The following is a 19481-nucleotide window of genomic DNA, read 5'->3' as shown; positions in this document are numbered from 1 at the left end:
GAATCACAGGAGAAGATGGAAAAAGAAGAGTTTGAAAAGGAAAATAAGAGATGAGTTATGTCAGTCATGGTGAAGCATGCCTAGAGGAGGCAGGAAGATCAAGTAGGAGCCCAGCATGTGTGATACAGAAAATAAATAAATAAATAAATAAATAAATAAATAAATGGAGTAAAATAATAAAATGAATGGAGTGATATTGCTCCTCAATGGTATAGGGTTTCCCTAGCACTTGGAAGCCCTGGGTTCATAGGGCTGCAAAAATAAACAAAACAAAACAACAAAAAAAGAATTAGATGGTTCAATTGAGTCATAAAGATAAAGAATTCCTATAGAATGTCAAGTCTTGAGAAATAAGTAGTTCTTTAGCTTACTAAATTAGCTCTTGAATTAGAACTTTGAAATGTAGAAAAGTAACAGGGTCTAGTGCAAGGATTTTAAACTAATTGGCATATTGCATTCAGATTCAAAGAGAAGTTTGCATTTTCAGTATTTCGCGATGAGCTTTCTTCTGTTTCATCAACTTTAGAAGACAGTAGATTCCAGTGTCTCACTGGGCCTTATGATTTTGATAGTCACATTAGAGGTAATATATAATGCGGTGGCAATTTTGCCAGATTTTCTGTGTCTGTCCAGTGAACCTCAGTTAGAAAGCCACATTTCTCTGGTAAGTATTAGTGCCTGAGTTCTTTTGTTTGAAATTCCAAGGTAGAATACAAGTATTTTTATGCCTAATAATAATAATTTCTTTATAAGCCTCCATGCCTATGTATTTTACAAATTAACTGCTTAAAGCAGATATATATATATATATATATATATATATATATATATATATTTCAGTAATGATTTAAGAGAGTAATTTGTATGCACTCAGCTGCATATATCTCTGAGTACATAAAGTTGTTCCAGCTTCCTTCTTCTTGATCCGACCTTGAGACTAAGAAAGGTTTACATCCACAAAGAGTCTATCACTCCTTGATAAATCACAATGCTTGCTTATGTTTAATCATTACTGATAGTAAAAGCTGACAACAGAGCCTGAGAAAAGGGGGAAAACCTAAAGCAACCAAATCCTATTTAACAGAGGAGATGAAAATAATTGTTTTATAGATAACAATTTTTGCCTATGAACGGAATAAGCTGAAGGTTATTCTGCATATTTTTATAACATATACCAAATTACAAATGTTAAATTTATTTCACTTTGAAAATAAATCATACATAGCTTCTGAATAATATTTTATTTAATTTAAGAAACAAAAATGAATTGTCCTTTGATTCTTTAGCAAGGGGGTGGTAGGTCACAGATCCGGAAGTGTTTTTAAATGGTAATAAAGTTGGGATATCAGTACTGGTCTTAACTATCAGAGGTGAGCAGGAGCAAATAGATTTGGTTTAGGTGATACCTGCTTCCTTTCAGCATATCCACTAGCAAAGACACATGTGCTAATCTTTGCAGGGCAGATGCTCAGATTTTGTTACATGAGAAACCCTTCCAATTTTTCAAAAGCCAAAATTATTTTCTGCACCAAAACAAAGCAGAGCAAATCAAAGCTTCATCAACAGCATCAACACACAGCATACATTTTTTCTCCATAAATGTCTTTAAGGTGCTGCAGATTCCTCAGCAAACCAGTCCAATGGGTCACAGTTGAGGATGTTTTCAAAAGGAGTGTGATTGCATTGATGCACTAGCTTTTGTGTAACCATGGCAACAACAAGCTTCTCCTTCACGCGTCTTAATTTGGAAAAGGGCAGGGAAAATAGCTTGTGATCTGGGAGAAACTCTGGTTTCAAGCTGAGTGGAGAAGAAGTTTTTGCTACAGCAGCCTGTCCCTTTTATTCCACCCAGAAATGGTGGGCCTTGGGCAGCTCTTTCTCCTTGATTTCTCACCTATTGACATGCTCAACCTCAAATCCAGGATTCAGCAATGTTTGAAAAGAAGTAAGCAATGTTCAGTGGTCTCCCCTGAAATTATGTTCACTTAAATCCTTGGAACTTGGTATTACACTGCTAGGCACAGGCCCAAGAGCCACTGTCCTCTATCCAGCTGCTGAGAAGGACGAACTTCTCCTTTCTTCATACTTCACACCTCTGTCCTATCCTACTTGTCCTACTTGTCACCTTTATGGCACCACACTTAAGTTCTTATTTAGGGAAACGTTGAGCTGCTATAAATCATCTTAAGCATTCCAACTCTGTTTTGGCCTTAACTGTAAGATTGGTATTAGGTCTATTCTACAGTCCCTTCTGAGACCTGTAGAGTCTCAGAACCTGACCTCACTCAATACCTCAAGCAGAAATCCTTCTCCATTCTGGTGGTTCACTGCTCCCATGGAAAGCCCTGGCCAGGCAAAGATAGCAGATGGTGATAATCTCCATTTTCCTCCTAGACATTAGTATGGACTTCGTTTGCCATGTGGGGAGTGTGCTTTTGGAAAACGATGCCTGAAGCTTCTTCTTCTGCCATCAGTATTATGGGTACAGCTGTTGTTGGCTAGAAGCCAAGTCAGGAGAGGGCCTGGTGCCAGGGCTTCCAGAACATTTCTGCTTCATCCTTTTTCCTCTGATCTTTACCACTAGGGCCTCACAATATTTCTGTCTTGTCCAAGAAAACACAGAAAGAAAACCAAGTTCAAAATAACTTTTGGCTAGCTGTGAGTCCACACCAGCTAACTGCCTAGTGTCCACATGTAGTTAGGAGGACCCTACATGTGCCCATTGGCTGCCCAGGAGATCTCTTCTGAGACAGGTCCTGTAGGGAACAACCCATCTATAGCCCATCTGTTTTCCAACACAGCACAGTGAGCATGACAGGGGTTGTAGGGGTAGCTGTCCTTGGCCAGAGATCCTTGGAGGTAAAAAGAGGCTGTTTGCTTCTTTTGTCTATATATAATTGCCCATTAGAATACTTTTGGTAAATACTTGTTTGTCTGGGAAAAACACATAAAAACAGTAAACAAATGTTAGCTTTGACAGTCAGGAGCTAGTGCTCAATGTGGTAGTGAATTCAGAGAACAGAAGCATTCATTGTTGGACTTCAACACCATAGCAACGTTTTTTATTGTTTTTCTTTTTTTTTTCCTTTTTAAATCTGCATGATTTTATCTAAAGTGAAAAATTTCCAGGGGCTTATAATAAGCATGGGAAAGAAACCTTAGTTACTATTTTTTTCAAACTTCAAATCAATTCACAGGCATGATTAGATTCAACTACTGAGAGAAGAGTTGATGTAATCCACCAAAATACGTTCCTGAGTCATCGCTGAAAATGTATGTATCCACCAACTATGAGTCTCGCTTTGCCATTTATTTCTTTTAATTAGTAATATTCTCCTCTTGTTTCTTCTACTTTTTTTCTTCTTTTCTGTCTCATTTAAGGTTTCTATCATGGAAAACATCTATTTCAATGGTGAAATCAAGCTCAGTTATTATTATTATTATTATTATTATTATCATTATCATTGCTGTCATTGCTGGTGAGGATTGAGAATTGAACATAAACACCGTTCTTGATAAGAGTCGTACCCATCACCTCATGATCTTGCGGGAAATATTTTTTCACATATGTACTTTGAAATGTTTAGAAAGATTCTGTGCAAAAGACACATTGAATCTATCTTTTATTGATTGAAAAATATTGTGTGCATCAGAACAAATGTAATATTTTTCAAAGATTCATTTTATGGCCATTTTCCCTTTCTATTGCTTCATTATTTTTGCTCTTTTATTTACTCTCTATGCCATGCAAATATTACTTAAGTCTTATTCAGCCAATGTAGTAAATTTTAAATGTTTTAAAGTTCCATTTGACATTTCCCATGGTCCTATTTCTTGTGCTGAAAATAAGTTAATTCCCATATCAATAGATAGATAGATAGATAGATAGATAGATAGATAGATAGATAGATATAGATAGATAGACAGACAGATAGATTTTTTTCCAGTCGGAGGTATTAAAAAAAAGACATTTTCTTTGCATATATTGGAAAAGTTATTACAAGTGGAACATAGAGGCAGAGAAAAATGAGGTAAAAATAACAAAGGAGAAAATGAGAAAAATATAAAGCAAAAGGAAATAGAAGAACTGCAAAATATGGAAAGAGTAAGAAAGATGGAATTTAAAAGGATAACAAGGATAAAGAGTGAAGTGAATTTGTGACAGGAAAATGTAAATAGCCAAATCAAATGATAATCAAATAAATCTTTAGAGAGAAGAAAAAGAATCAGATTAGGGACGAATGGCAAAACACAGATGAAAATAGAACAGAAAACTCTCTCCTGTTGGTGATGGGTCATTTAACTGAAAAGCACTGCTTTCTTACACTATCAGCTACATTTTTTTTTAAAAATTGCCAAAAATATTATCCTGCAAGTATTATTCTTATTAATGTTCTCTTCATTTCTGCAGGAGGCATAAAAATAACTGATGAGTGTGGGAACATAAGCCGTGTGGTTAGTGAGGCAAGGGTGATAATTAGAACATGCTGTACTATGCAGTAAACAAAGCTATTATGAACAAGATAGTTCTTTATAGAGTGTTTAAAAAAAGAATGGAAATAATATACTTTCCCTTGACTGGCTTAAAGGCTCAGCTGGTTACTACCCTGGGAAATAAAAAAATAAAATAAAATAAAAATAAAAAAGGAAATAATCAACCAATGGATTTGGAATCTAGTTAAATGCATCCACAAATATTATTGGCATGTTTCTATTCTGTATTAAATATCTTTAAGATCCCTTTATTCAAAAAGTTCCAATTAAATCTCAGCAATTTCTAATAAATAAATCCCCATCATTTTTGAACGTACTTGGAAGTTTACTTTTCAATATTTTTCAGTGATTATGGTTTGCAGACTTTAGAACATGAACTACTCTTTGTAACCTCTAATCTTGCCAGTACCTGAGCCCTTCTTGATCAAGTAATTTTCTTATTATGTAAGTGTATGTGTTCTTTACTAAGTCCATTACAGCTTTCTAGAGATAGAAAAATCAGGATATAAATATAAGAATGGATGTATTAGAAGAATTGGGCCCCATAATTATGTAGGCTGAGTGGTCTCATAATAGGCCATCTAAAAGAACAGAAGGAGAGAAGACAAGAATGCACTGGATCCAACACTCTCAGATCCAAGGAGGTCAGTGTTATCACTGTGGTCCCAGGCCGAAGACCTGAGAAGCTGAGAGCTCATTCTCAGTCTACAAGTCCATGAAGGGAAATTGAAGAGATCTGGATGTTTCAGCTTCAAAAAAGAGAGAGAGAAGGGATCTGCTTTTTTTATTTTTCCATATTTGCAGCTAATTGCTTGGGGCTCACCCACAGTGGGTAAGAGCATGCTTCCCTTTATTAATTCTCTCACTCAAATTCCATTCATTTCTGGAAAAATACAGGCACATTCAGAAATAATAATTTCAAGCTAACTAGGTATCTTTTAATTCAATGAATTAGTCTTCTAAAATTAACTGCACACTAAATAGATTCAATAGAATTTGACTAGATTTAGAGTCATTTTCCTAAAGTTGTACCAAATATATGAAATATTAACTTCTTCATATCCTTTACTTCCTTAATTTCCTTCTTAAAAAACCTAAAAGAGTTATATTAATAAAGTTGTGTAATATTTAGGTTTCCATCTAAGGAAATGTTCCCTTATCTATTTAGGTGCAAATTCTCTTGGTTAGTGTGAAATACTGCACTGTTGTTTGATTCCAAACGAATAGGAACAATTCTTAATTAACTAAAGAAATCAATAACATGAAATTGGGCAGTGTTCACTTTCCCAAACTTCTTTCCTAAAAGCTGCCTAATCATTTGTTAGCTTAGTAACTATGGAGTAGAAATAGAGTGAAGCATATTTGTGCCTTCTTTACCCACAAAATCTGGAAAACAACAATAAAAAAAGTATTATCACTAATATAAAAACTATAGACATCTCAGCAAAATAGTTTAGTAGCACAGGTAATAGTTGTGGATGGCCTCAGATGAGAGAGTACACTTTATATGAAGCGGACTGGGGAGATAGCTCAGTGACATAAGTGCCTGGCTGGCAAGCTCAAGGTCTTCTGTTTGATCCTTAGTAAGAAAAAAGATAGATAGATAGATAGATAGATAGATAGATAGATTTTAGATAAAATAATTAATTTAAATAGAAAGCTTTACCCCTGCCTCTTGTGATAAAATGAAAAGATATTTGTCCACACTTTTATTTAGATATTACCGTGGCCAACCCTCAACGTGAGTCTTGGAAAAAAAGAAGAGAAACAAATCATGTTTCCTGTCCTTCCAGAGGTGGTGGTCTAGTGGGAGTGCTGCATGGGTGGGTTTGGAAACAACAAGTCCAAGTAGGGGAGGGTTGAGGGAGCTGCAATAGGAGGATACACGGTGTATGCTAGACCCAGAGGATGGCTAATGGGTTGCCAATGACAGGGACTCTGGGAATCCACCCCACAGCAGAGCTTTTCCAGCTTGTGCCCCTGAATCTGCTATTCTCTACATATTAGCCAGATGAGTCCCTCTGAAATGTCAGTGCTGCTAACCTTCTCCATCGACCCAGATCACTTCAGGAAGAGGGGCTCCTTCCTGGGACACAACCCATGGCCTTCAGCTGCTCTGACGTCCTCTAACGCTGGTCTCCAGAATCATCTCTCTTCCTCCATTTTCCCTAAGGGTCTCCTCAATTCTACTCTACCAACTTATTCAGGCAATTGGTGTCCTTGAGCCTTTGCTGTTTTTCCTTTCTTTACTGTCTATTCAAATGTCTCCTTTTTAGAGAGGACTTCTCCAATCTGATTGCAAAACACAGAATCACTCTAAGCAGTCTACATTCTCTATATTTAAAATTGTTTATTATTCATTTTCTATATCATTAATTATAAACTGCAGTTATAAACGGGGCACTCTGAGAGGACAATTGAGACTGGGCGTGGTGGTGCATGCCTGTAATCCTAGCTCTTGAGAGGTTGAAAACAAGAGGGTCACTGTAAGTCTGATCTACGTAGTGAGACCATATAGACCCTATTGACACTGTCCTAAACACATTAAAAAATTATATATATATATATATATATATATATATATATATATATTCCCCCCACTGGTTGTATAACTTATGAACTCAGTTCATTTAAGAGGGCTGGTTTTAACTCAAATTGATGTGAGCCCCGACTATTTCTCCCATAAGAAAAAATGAAAATATGCACAGTCCATTCTGAACCACTCAAAGCACCTTCTAAAATACCCCTTGACTAAGATTTTCATATGAAAGAGGGATTGTATATTGCATCTAATTTACTAGAGATGGCTATGATTTTGGTAGTGCATTCACCAAAAAGTTATAAAGTGTGTTTCATTTACTGGAAACCACAATTTCCCTGGACTCACCATTAAGTTGGTATGTTCAGCGTGCAGGAAGCCGGTATGCAATGGAAGGTGGCTACTGTTTGGAAAGAGGATCCCCTCCATAAGAACACAAGGAATATGGGTATATGCACTCAAGGACCTGGCTCATTAGGTCTCAACCTTTTCAGAACTAAAAATTGGTCTAAGATTGTCTGTTTCTGTCTTTTCTTTAATTGTTCTGTAGATGATGTGACATTTTCATTACGCAAGTGAATGCAACAATGGACTTTTCTCTGTCTGGGTGGGTCTTCTCGACAAATGTTTGTAGCTGTCCATTTCACACACCCCCCCCAAGATATCCTTTACTTCAGAAGAAGAGCTCTCCTGCACTTTCTGGCAATTATCTCCCTTCTCTTCAGAAACCCTGTCAGCTTTCTTCTCCTTTTGCCCAATGAGATGTTGCTGAAGGTCCTCAGTAGACATATCCTCTGAGTATTCTCCCACCAGTTCCTCAGCATCACCACTGTCCACTTGCAAACCTACAGACTTCACTATTGTGACAATGTCGTCAACCACAGGGAGAGATGAAGGTTCAGGCTCCTCTACCCAGCCTTCAAACTCTCTCTACTGTATAATTTTAGGCCATGCCTTCTTCCAGAGAGATCTCAGTGTCCTTAAAGAAAGATTAGCCTAGAAACTCTCAATTAACCCCACACAGGAAATGATGTTGTAATGTTCCTTATGGAACACTTTAAAGGTTAAATCTATATCCAAGGCGGTCTAGAATAGTTCCTTGGTGTATATCTTCTTGAAGTTATCTAAAATATGCCAATCTATAAGCTGCAGTACAAGAGTTCTATCATGTAGTAAGAACTTGACTGAGAGCCATGGGAATTCTTTTTTTATGGGTGGTCAGGAGCATTGTCTACACTGAGGAGAGACTTTGTCCTCTAGGTATTTCTTAACAGTAGGACAGAAAGCCTTCCTTCTTTTTAATGTATTTAGGAAAGGGTCTACAGGGTCTCACTACATAGATCAGACTCATAGTGATTCTCCTGTTTTCAGCCTCCCAAGTGCTAGGATTGTAGGCATGCACCACCACACCCAGTCTCAATCACGTCTCAGCGCACCCAGGGACAGGGCCAGCACAGCATTCAGGGATCGAATCTTGGCCACTGCGCTCTGCCTAAGCAGGTGCTTTAGTCCACTGAGATGTCTAGCCAGGCCCAGAAAACCTTCCTGATCTACTCAATAAAAAGCACTCCTATTTACCCAGGCTTTAAAGTTGGATCTTCCCATGAACCCTACTTTTCATGACTATGTTTTCTGAACACTTGAGGACTGTCAGAACGATAAACCAAGAAAGGCTTTATTTGGAAGTCATCACTCATGTTGGTACATAGGAATAAGGTTAGCCTTCCCTTCATAGGCATGCAGCTGGGTATTTTTTCTCTTCCTGGATAATGCATGTTCTCCTGTGCATTTTCTTCTAGAAAAGGCCAGTTTTCTCACAGTTGGAAACATGATGAAAAGCCATTTCTCCATGTCATCATTTTGAAGTGCTATATGTAAATTTCAGCAGCCCTTTGATCAGCATTGGATGTTTCACCATTCCTAATTATGCTATGAACCCCAGTCTTGCTTTAAAATTGTGAAATCACCTCTTCCTGGCAAAAGATATTTCAACATTATCACTTGTTGATGAGCTATTCTTTATGAGATCTGCATTTATAGCCATGTTTTTTTCACAACGGACTCAGAGTGTAAACCGTCATCTGCCTTTTGCCTGTCTACCCTTGTACTTCATCTAACACTGTTGATTATTACTTACTAATCTGAATGACACCTTTAGCAATGCGAGTTCCCTCACACAAGTCTATTGTCACTAAGATTGTCAAGATGATGGCTTTTGACACTTCACATATATTAGCAAGAAGGGTCACACGAATGCCATTGTCACATTTTGCCACAATTTTCTTGTTTCTTTTTATTGTGATTGCTTTCCTCGTTCTTCTATTTCTTCTTCAGCTTGTTTTTTTAGCTTTTGTGGAGCCATTTTGATAGTAGTAACTGTAGAATTTATGTAAAATGCTGACCAAAATCATGTCCACAAACAGCTGCATTTGGTTTCAGGTTTCTGCTTACTTATGCATGTATGTGCTTTTTGGCACTGCCAGTCTTTGTTTACAATTGTACAAGTGGCTGGTAGTGACTCCAGACTTTGGTTATAAGTTAAACCTCAAATCCGTGTCATATCCCAACTTGTTTTATGTGAGACCAGTCCTAACTCAAAGGCACACTATAATTTAATCTAAATCAAATATAATAATTGATTTTAATAATCTTTCCTATTTCATTAGATTATAAGGAAAATATTCAAACAAATCTCAATTTTCAATACCATTGTTTTAATAGGAATTCATTGTATAGAAAAGTTCATGGAATAGACACAGGATTAATTAGCCAAAGGTTCTTCTGTATTCATACTTTATCATTCTATATGCAAAAGCACCTAATCACAGGAGGCTGTTTAGTGAGTACAAAGTTTACAAAACCTTACAAAATGCAATAGTTTCCTGGAATCTATTTTTTAAAATCAATTTAAGAGCAATTGAAAATTTTGAATACAGTAAATTAAAATAAACTGCTTCATATAATGATCTTAACTATATGGGTGGGTATTTTAGCCTTCAGAGCAGGAATGAGATTTGAAGTGCTAATCAAATTTATTTATGTCTAGATCTTTTTGGTTAGAACATCACTAACATACTTTGGAAAGTCTTTTTTCTCAGAAGTAATAGGAAGCAACAAATACTCAGAATATTTAAAGATTTGGCTTTGTTTACCCATACCTTGCCTTCCTAAATGGGTTTCTACCTTTTGGCGTCTGGATAACTGAAACAAATCATAAAGTTTCTACATTTTACATATCACAACTGACAATCTGACAAACCTTTCTTCCCTGTCCAAGGTTATTTTTGTAGGAATAGAAAGGGGTAGGCTCTGTTTGAAGACAAAGAGAGACGATTTCAGGTCGTGGTCATCATCCATTTTCTGATTTGTTGTCCTATTCTCTGAGTGTGCTTGGATTCTCCTGCCTTACTCTCAACATCCCTGAAATAGAGTCGTTTGGAAGAGTGAAGACCACAACAAAATGAATGTGGGAAGCTTTCCAAACTTCTCCTCTTTCAGTGCCTCTGCTGAGATATTTGTGCTACCAGCCATTGAGAAGGTCAGGCGAGAAAGACACAGTGATAAACTCACTTATAAAATTGTTCTAACAAAGCATCTGTGAGCTACTGCTTGATCAAAATGACAGACATCAATCAGAATAATAACTTCAAATATGAGATTTTCAATTAGCGAGGGAACATAAATAAGCTTGTCTGGAAAATCACCATAAGGAATTTTAGACAGAGTCAGCCTGTACATAACAAGAGAGGTAGGCCAGAGGGAATCGACACACTGTTCAGCAAATGCAAACTAGTCTCCCAAACCCAGGGTTAGAAAAGAGCTGGAGAAATCAACTGGCTGATAAACAAAGACCTATGCAGGTATCCTTCACTGATGTGTTTGAACTCATCTACCTTATCAGAGGTGGGCAAGGAGGACTCAGTTTTGTAAGGAGTGAGGATAGAATAAACCTTCCTTCACGGCTTCACATTGCTTTCCAGACCTCCCTCACCAAATGCAGCAGGTTAGAAAAACTATCAAAACAGAAAGCCAGGAACACAAAGGCAGTATTCTGCAGGAATAGGTAAGGGGAAACAGGAATGTTAAGAAGGTCAGGGGATTTTCCAAAATACTGAGTTTAGCTTTTCAGCTAAGTACATAATCCAAAATTTGCCCATAGTGTCAGCAGAATAAAAAAGGATTAAAATAAACAAACAATCGAAGAAGGCAACAAGTTTCCTTTTCAAGCATATACAAGAGCAGGAAAGGAGGTGATGCTTGGGCTAGCGGAATGCCTCAGACACTGTAACCTCTGTAGTAACAACTGCAGCACAATAAAACCTTCAGAATCTTATGTATATTCAGCTTTTCATCAGAAAGCCACGAAGGTCTGATCAAACAATAACTCATTAGTCTTTACAATACCCATGTGAAGGAGTTGGGAATGTATATGTTATTAGTATTTTGCATTTTCATTGTAGTTTCTCTCTAAGGAGATGGGTATAGGGTGGATTTAGAGTGTAAAACTGAAACCACTTCCAGTTGATAGATGGTTTTTAAGGAGATATTTTTTCCCCCCTATGGCTAGGAAAAGTACTCTTCAGCAGGAAAAATGATATTGAGTGGAAGATAAATGGAAATAGGTAAAATTTGCCTTGAGTCTTTGGTGGTTCTTTTTTCTCATACTAGTGTACACAGTTTCTCTAGGTTCAGACAGTGAAACTTGGACTATGTTGAGGGAAGTCTAAGGTCAGTTTCCACAACTCACAGAAACAGAAATCTAACTTAAAGACCCTTTCTCAATTCAACATTCCTTTCCAATGCAATGCTCTGAAGTTTCTTAGGTATTTCTTCTGATTTCAGCTTCGCATCAAAATATAAAATGAAAATTTTGTAGAACAATGCTCGTGAAACATCAGTCTGAGTAGATGATTGTATCAAATAATCAATAAGAACTCTTGGGAGGGTGAGATAGCTCAGGGGATTAATTAAGTGCCTGCTTAGGGAAGCACAGGGTCCAGAGTTCAATCCCCCAGCTCCACATGCCTCACAGGCCCTGGCCCTGGAAGTGCTGAGCTAGCCTGTCATTCCAGCCCTTGGGAGGCTGAAAACAGGAGAATCACTATGAGTTAGAGCTGTGCAGTGAGACCCAGTACCAAATTCATTTTAAAAAAAGGAACTCTTAAAACTTTATGATAGGTGAAAATAAGATCTATAAACTTATTGCCACAAAGCATACTAGGGTTTCCTTCATAAACTAATAAAGGAATGTAATCAATAGTTAATATTCTAAGTTAATATCTCAGACTAAAATAAAAATGACTTCTGAAACATGTAAGGGAATTTTCCTGCATCCTGGAGAGTCCTTTCTTTTCATCTTTCTACTTTTGACTTGTAAAGTAGGGTCATTCTTTTATATGCTAAGATTTATGATTTCTTTTTTATTATGTATCATGAAAATTTTAAGACGTGAAATACTGTTCTATTACCTAGATTTATCAAAGGTAAAATTGTTTTGAGGACAATACTGTTGCAAATTCAATTGACTAGAACTTTACCATTTTTTAACCCTTTTTGCTTTTCCTCATCCATATCCTTTATCTGCAAGTGTCTTCACATTTGTCTCTTGGTCGTTATTACCTAGGCATGCTTCCACATACAACACGTAGGATGGTCTCTCAATTAGCATTCTGATGCAAGAATCATTACACAATGTCAGTACTTTGTGGCTCGCTGCATTAGTCAATATTATTCTTTGTAAGGTAATTTTTATAATATACCTATTGTTCATGGTTTTTTGTCATTTATAACTTTAATCAGCCAGTATTTTAATCAAGTTGAAGTATACACAAGGAAAATATATATGTCTTTAAAGAACTAACTTGAGGGCTGGTGAGATGGCTCAGTGGTCTAAAGCACCTACTTAGAACAAGCTTAGCAAAGCACAGGGACCACGGTTCAATCCCCCAGCACCACATTCCAGCCAGCCCGCCCCCTGGTGGGCTGAGCTGGCCACACACACACACACACACACACACACACACACATAAATAAAATTTAAAAAAAAAAAAGAACTAACTTGATATGGACACATACATTTATTTTTGCTGAATTTCAGATTTTTCTTTCACTCAGTTTGTCTTTTTCAATGGAAGAAAACATGACTCATAGAAACAATCTTCACATTGTATTCCTTTACTCATTCCCCAGATATAACCATTATCGTGGTTAGCATGTACCATTTCCCTAGATGTCTTTATAATTGTAATATGAATCCATTACTCCACGAAAATAATTTTGTAAGTATTTACAAGGTGTGGTTACACTGACTAAGATCTCTTTTAAAATAAATACTACTAAAATTACAAACATACATCAAAATTGAAAGAATTTTACAATGAATACTTATATTTTCCTAACATCTATGTTTCAGCAACATTTTACCATTCTTGCTTCAGTATCCAGTATATCATTTTATCTATCCATAAGTCATATTAATTTTTATATTCAGAAATTATTGGGCTGAGAAAATAGCTTGGTTCTCTATATGCCTGTTTAGCAAGTGCAAGAACCCAAGTTCAATCCCTAGTACCACATGCCCTGGCCCTGGAACCTAGGGCATGCCTTCCTGGCTACCAAAGCTGGTTATGGTGGCACATGCCTATAATTCTAGTGTTGGGGAGGCTGAGACCAGAGGATCACTAAGAACCCAAGCTGTGTAGTGAGACCCTGTACCAACTAATGAACTAACTAACTAAATAAATAAATAAATAAATAAATATTTTTTAAATTTTTATTTATTTTTTGGCAGAATCGGGAATTGAACTCAGGCCCTAGAGCTTGCAAGGGAAGTGGTTATTCTACTAAGCCATCTCCCTGGCCCCTCTTAAATAAAATGTTTAAAAAACTTAAAAATTTATGCGCTGTGGCAATTTTTTCCTTACTCAAAATTATATTGAATCAATTCATTGTAAATAGTAACAAGCATTTTGAAGAATAAAAATATCTCTTTCTTATAGTGATTGAGAACTTGTTAAAGCAGTTTTTTAAAGATTCATTAGCAATAGTGAAAAGAATTGTCTCCCATGTCCTTTTATGTACCTACACATTTTTTCCTGTCATATGGATCTAGAAATAGAGTCTGTGTAGTTTTACTTTTCCTGCATACTACCAAGTTACTTTCTCACGTAGTTTTACCAACTTATGTATTTCATACCACTAAGAGCTGCCAGTTACCACATCTATGCAAACATTTGATATTGCCACGGTATAAAATTCTCTCTAATGACTGTCATATAAATTCATATTCTTTTAATTGACATTTTCTGAAAAGTAATGAGGATAAGCATGCTTTTATGGTTGACTTTTGGTTTTGGTCTTTGCGGAGCTCTCCAAACGTTTTCAGTTTTATATTGTACTACTGCTGTGTTTCTGTTCAGCCTGCAAGTATGCATTATACGTAGTGCACTGTGGACAACTGTGCTACATACACTTACTGTCAATGCTTTTTTGTAATAGGCACCTATTATTTTATTTTGTTTGAGATGATTTTTTTTTAATTTTGAAGCTTTTCTCTCAAACTATTGTGGTTATATATGTGTATCTAGTTTAAATTCCTGAAATTTTTAGCATATTAAAAATGTTCCTACATATTCTTCTAAAACTTTTATACACTGAATTTTTACCATATTGGATTTTTCTATATGAAGTTGAAGGGCCAGTGAGATAGCTCAGCAGAATAAGCACCTGCTTGGGCAAGCGAAGGGGCCAGGGTTCAATTCCTGGTACCACCTGAAGCACCCTGGGCCCTGTTCCAATAGATAGATAGATAGATAGATAGATAGATAGATAGATAGATAGATAGATAAATGAGAGATAGATAGATATTTTCATATGAAATTGATTTACACATTCCATGAAGGTAAGGCTCCATCTTCTGCTGTCCAGTAGACAGCTAGTTTTCAAACATTTACTGGATTTTCTCCCACTGGTTTTTGATACTTCCTTTGTCATGTGTCAAATTATCCGCTACAAAATAGGTCTACTTTGGTTTTTCATGTCTTTGCTAGGCGTATAAAATGCTTGCCCACTTCAGCATTACAGACTTTTAATATATCTTGCAAATAATGGAAAAACTGCTTATTCTATCTCCCTTTCTTGGTTGTTCTTTACCTACCACATGATTCATGAATCAATATTTCAAAATATTGTTATAATTTTGTTTGTAATTTTACTTTACTTATTTACAATCCACATGAAGTATTTTCATAAAATTATCACATTAGTTTTAGATATACAAATTTTATTCTATGTTCATCAAACTGGAACATTTCCCTAACACTTTCTTATATATTTTCTGTTATTTTTGCTCGGTTTATTTCTAAATATTTTTATATGTGTTAGCATTTTTAAACTGTCTTTTGTTATTATTTTTCAGACTCATTATAGATGATATAAAAATAATTATTTTCAAATCAATCTGTTTTTCAAAATTTTCTTGCTCAGCCTCACTAATTATAACAGATAGTAGATCTTTTTTTACTTTGCAAATGTTAATACTTTACCATTAAAGTAAGTCATCTTGCCAGGGATATAGCACAGCAGCAGAACTGTCTGAAAGTACAATTTCAGGTATCATCTATCTATCTATCTATCTATCTATCTATCTATTACGTTTTTCATCAAGTTAAGGACACACTCTTGCATTATTGTGTTGCAATAACTTTTCTGATTATCACCAATATAATCTAGACTTTTCTCAGCATCTACTTAGATCTTTATAATGACAGCATCCTTTAATTTGTTAATGAAGAATGGTAAGTTTTCTAATATTAAATTGTCTTAGTAATGCTAGTGTAAATCTTATATTTTCTTCTTATGGAGCAAGATTAAGCTTCTAAGCTTGTGGTTTTATTCTTTAATCTTATACTTCGGGGCCATGGAGAGGCTCAGTAGAATAAGTGCTTCCTTGGCAAGCGAAAGGGCCTGAGTTCAAGTCCTGGTTCCGAAAAAAAAAAATTGTACTTCTTCTATTCATAGTAATGTTTGTAGTTTTGAAATATTTGGTGGTGTTCTTTCACAATTTTAATAAAAGTTATCATAGATTTTAAAAATTGGGTATTTCCCCAACTTTTTCTAAAATAGTTAATAAGTGCGCACCTAAGTCAATCACACTATTTTATTACTTAAAATTGGGATGGCAAAAAAGAGAGGGGAAATCATTGGTTGTTACTTCAGTTACTGAGAGCTTTTTAAATTTTTGCCCTTTGGATTTCTCTTTACTGTATATTTATATTGTCCATTACATTCTCCAAACATATTGACATAGTTTTTTCAGTGTTAAGATATCTTCTTATTTATTTAAAAAAATACAAAATAGTGATAGAAAAAAGCACCTTTAAAAAAATAAGAAATTTCACTAAACAAAGAAATAGGAATTCAGCAGTGGTTGCTGCATTACAAGTTATCTTCAAATTAGTTTTTCAAGTCAACAGAGAGAAATGTACAAGATTGATTTAAAGAAAAAAAAAAACCACAAACAAAAATGTTTTTAAAAAAATTCAAAAGAGGAAGGGAAGCCGCCTCCTTTTCCTCTCAGATTGCTTCCTCATCCATGCCCACAACATGAGTCTTCTAGACAAGATTGAAGAATATCCCAGGTTCCACAAGGGAAGATCCTCCTTAGCAGTGACATCCGGCACACAGATGCTCACAGTAAGATCCAGGAAGAATCATTTACATCCCCTCTCTTGCTTACTTTTGTCTGAGATGGGTACTCCATTGCCATTCATATATTGTAGGTGCACAAATTCAGCAAAGTAATCCAATATAGTCCAGTAGTCTACAATAGTAGTGGATTATCCCAATGACTGGCAGTGTCAGAAGTTGTTGACTTGAGCCTTTTACAGCTCAGCATATTACTATGGCTTCACATTCATACTTTATACTTTTTTATACTTTTCTGGTGGATGGTTAACACCAAGATAATACCCATCTCTGACAAAAGTAAACAAAAAAGAGGGATATAAATGAAGCACCATTTTGTAATATATATATATATATATATATATATATATATATATATTAGCATAGATATAAAGCTACTTTCTCTTAGTTAAATGAGGAGAAAGTTTTGAACTAATAGTGTTTAGAGAATATATCGTGTCTGCATCTTGTACTATAAATAACTACTACAAAGACGACAACATGCAATATATTAATTATTGTAACTGTTCTACTAACCTGTTTTGAAAACTGCCTCATCGCTACTTCTTTCTCAATAAAATTAATATAAAAAAGAATCAGATATGTGGAAAATAAGACAAATAGAGAAACAGATGGAGGATACTTATCAGGAAACCAAAAGGAAAATATTGTCAGGCAGTTGAATTTGGATGTATAGTGATGGATTTGATGAAGAAAGTCAGAGAGAATATTGGAGGCCAAAGACTGAAATTTCTGGGACTTTGGAAGATGATTTTCTTAACCCTAAATCTTGGAGCAAGAAGTTATATGGTTTTGAAGTTAATATGCCAGACAGGTGGGGTCACAGTGGTTATGAGGAGTCATACTCTGAAGAATTTGAAACAGAGATCAACAGGATATTACCAATGGGAAGAAAACATCTCCTCGGATAAAATCATCTACCCATGAATTCTGTAAACATAAGAAGTCAAAGAAGTCTTAGAAGCAGAAGAAAAGAACACACTAAAAAACAGAAGAAAAGTAAGACCAAAACCACAGATGTAACAGCAGATTCTTCAAGTGAGTTCTCAGAAGAAACGGGTGCTTCTAGTACCAAGAAGAGAAAACAACCACATAAGTGCAAGAAAATATCCAGAAAAATGTCCCTCAAAAAGACCAGTTTTACTTTTAGAGACATGAAGTCACATTTCTCAGTCAGAAGATTCAGCCTCTAATAGTTCTGAAGAAAGTGAGGAAAGAGACACTAAAAAAATAAAAGGAAAAAGAGCAAAGAAATGGTCCATGTCCCTACTGTAGCCAACAATGAAGTACAAAGAAGGACAAATAAATGCACGAATTGGAAAGTGGCCACAGATGAAAGATCTGAGAGCTCAGAGAATGATTAAATGGGAAGGATACATTCTTATTTCCCACTTGACTCTGGATATTTACAGCTTGTACGCCCAGGAGTTTCTGCTAGCCACTCCTTCTGCACAGGGTGTCTGAGGTCAGAGCCATTTTGTGACATCTGTACACGTTTTGGCAGAATCCTTGTCTTCTATGTTGGCCTGTTAAACTTGATCCCTCTTCTTGTTAATAGAGAATCTGGTATTTTGTTATGAAGGTGTCTTGAAGAGATTATTTTTTTTTTGCAATTAATCACATTTGGTGTAGAGTACATGTATAGTAAATTAAAGGACCCTGAAAGATGAGCCCAGTGTTACCCTGGATGCACTTATTGGAATGTCGAGTGGGGGAAATTATTGCTGGGGTCCAGATGGATTGAATGCAGTGCTATGTGCAGTAGCTGGATAAGGGACACTGTGTTGCTCTCTGTCATTTATATATTAGGTGTCGAAACTTGTCTTCAGCCTTGGTGCTTTGATCCTCGTGTTTTGATTCTACAGCTGAGGTCTGATTTGTTTAATGAAGAAATGGGCATAAGAACAAACTTTCCTTTGTTGGTAACATCCATAGGCAAATGTTGAAAGGCACTAGGGCTTTCTCAATTTCTTAGTAGCCCTAACATCTGGCAATTTGATAGCAAATGGTTCTGTCATTCCTTTGTCCTATATTATCTAAATGGACTTGTGTTTGATCTTATTTCTTCAGTTTGTTGGAAGTGATGTCCAGAAGAATTGGGGATTATGCTAATTATGTTCTGAAAGAAGATTCATAGCAGCAGCTTTGTAAACGTCTTTTTCTTTTTTGGGGAAGGGGGCTGTATTGGGTATTGACCACAAAGCTTTACATAATACCAGGCAAGTGGTCTACAGCTGAGCTATACCCCAACCCTTGTTGTCTTCCTTGCTTTCTAATTTTATTCATTCCTTTTATGTTTTCCCTGAAACTAACTGGAATCAGATCCGAAGTGCATCAAGCTTCTCAGGAAGAAACCCACATTTTTCTAATCTTCTGGATTGAAGCACCAAGTGGAGACTAAAAGACAAATAAATAATTATATTAAAATAAATAAGAAAAAATAATAGTTTTAAAAAATTAGATACTGACAGCTCCTTTCAAAAGACCAGTGGAGGGCTAGCCAGATAGCTCAGTGGACTAAAACACCTGCTTAGGCAGAGCCCTGTGGCCAGTTCCATCCCCTACATGCTGTGCTGGCCCCAGCCCCAGGCGCACTGAGACTGCCATTGAGACTGGGCATGGTGGCGCATGCCTATAATCCCTGTACTTGGGAGGCTGAAAACAGGAGAAGCATTAAGAGTCCGACCTATGTAGTGAGACCCTGTACTAAATACATTAATATATATATATATATATATATATA

The 19481-nt window shown here is 36.0% G+C and overlaps 1 pseudogene; it reads left to right on the top strand.

The window, feature by feature from the left end:
* Nucleotides 1-17308: 17308 nt before the first annotated feature.
* LOC101588002 lies at nt 17309-18102 on the top strand (annotated as a pseudogene).
* The last annotated feature ends 1379 nt before the right edge of the window (nt 18103-19481 follow it).

The sequence above is a fragment of the Octodon degus genome, unplaced genomic scaffold, assembly GCF_000260255.1.
Source record: "Octodon degus isolate 3935 unplaced genomic scaffold, OctDeg1.0 scaffold00003, whole genome shotgun sequence".
In the NCBI taxonomy this organism is placed as follows: Eukaryota; Metazoa; Chordata; class Mammalia; order Rodentia; family Octodontidae; genus Octodon; species Octodon degus.
This window is presented reverse-complemented; position numbering and strand designations above follow the sequence as displayed.